Raw genomic sequence first — 1,290 nt, 5'->3', positions numbered from 1 at the left:
TATATATGCATATACATGGTGCTTAAGATATTTGAGGACAGATTTATGTTTAAAAAGAAACAGATGTATGATAACAGATAATAAATTTACTTATAAGAAAATACCTATGACGATCAAAGAATAAACCATTTTTTGTATATAATGTTATTCAATAAAGCCACCTTCAGTTTCAACAACTGCTTCTATATCAGATCTAAATCATCTACATGCTCGAATCAAGTTTTCCTGGTTTATTTGGGACATTACTCTGGCTATGGCAGCTTTCAAAGAAAATTTGGTGTTATGGGCGTGTTCATCGACCTCTCTCTCAACAATGCTCCATATGTAATAGTCCAATCGATTAAGATCCGGGTTAGGGTTAGTGTTAGGGTTAGGAGGCCAAATATTAAGGGTTATTTGATCATGAATATTTCCAGTCATCCATTCCTGTGATACTAGAGCCATGTGTGATAGTGCAGGGTCTTACTGAAACACATATGGCCTTCCATTGCTATCCAGGGCTTAACAGGTATTTCCGGGGCCTTAATGTAGACGGCAGAGTTAATTCTAAGGGCTCGTGAAAAGAAGTGATAAGGGGGCACCACGTGTCTTTCATTGTTAACAACCCGTAAAACTATGGTAGTTGCAGGAAATTTTATATGCATAACACTTGGAACTTTAGAAGCGTCTGCCTGCACATAACCATCTGTCATATATTCTGTTAACTTTTTGATCATGGTCAAAGTTTTGAGAAAATCTAAATCAAATCTTCTGCTGGATGTTTCAGTTTGTTTAAGAGCCTTTTACATCTGATGTAGTGATTTACTTTTTCGTTTTCTGATAAATTGATCTGTCCTCATCATATTAAAGTTATATCCGATGTCTCATGCACAACATGTCTGACAGTCCCTTCTGACTCATGGACATCTTTTGCAATTGACCTCATGAATTTTCTAGGATTATAATCAACGGTCCGTTGAATTTGCTGAATAGATTCAGGTGTTTTGATGATTTCGGAGCGTTTAGAATACATTTTTATTCTTTGATACTGGTGATACGTTTTAAACTTCAGTCTCTAGCTCCTTACAAACTTTGTAGACGATACATCTGGCAATCTTTAAAAATCGATATATTTCTAAATCGCTATGCTCAGCCTTTATAACCACAATAACAGAATATCTCTTTATTTCTCGTGTAAGCTGAGGGTCTGCCATTATTATTGTCTGAAACAAAGATTATACTGAGTGAGCAAAATGCAGCAATGACCCTAACAAGCTATGTCCTCAAATACCTTACGCACCCGGTATATAT

The sequence above is a fragment of the Octopus bimaculoides genome, chromosome 19, assembly GCF_001194135.2.
Source record: "Octopus bimaculoides isolate UCB-OBI-ISO-001 chromosome 19, ASM119413v2, whole genome shotgun sequence".
NCBI classification, from domain to species: Eukaryota; Metazoa; Mollusca; class Cephalopoda; order Octopoda; family Octopodidae; genus Octopus; species Octopus bimaculoides.
This window is presented reverse-complemented; position numbering follows the sequence as displayed.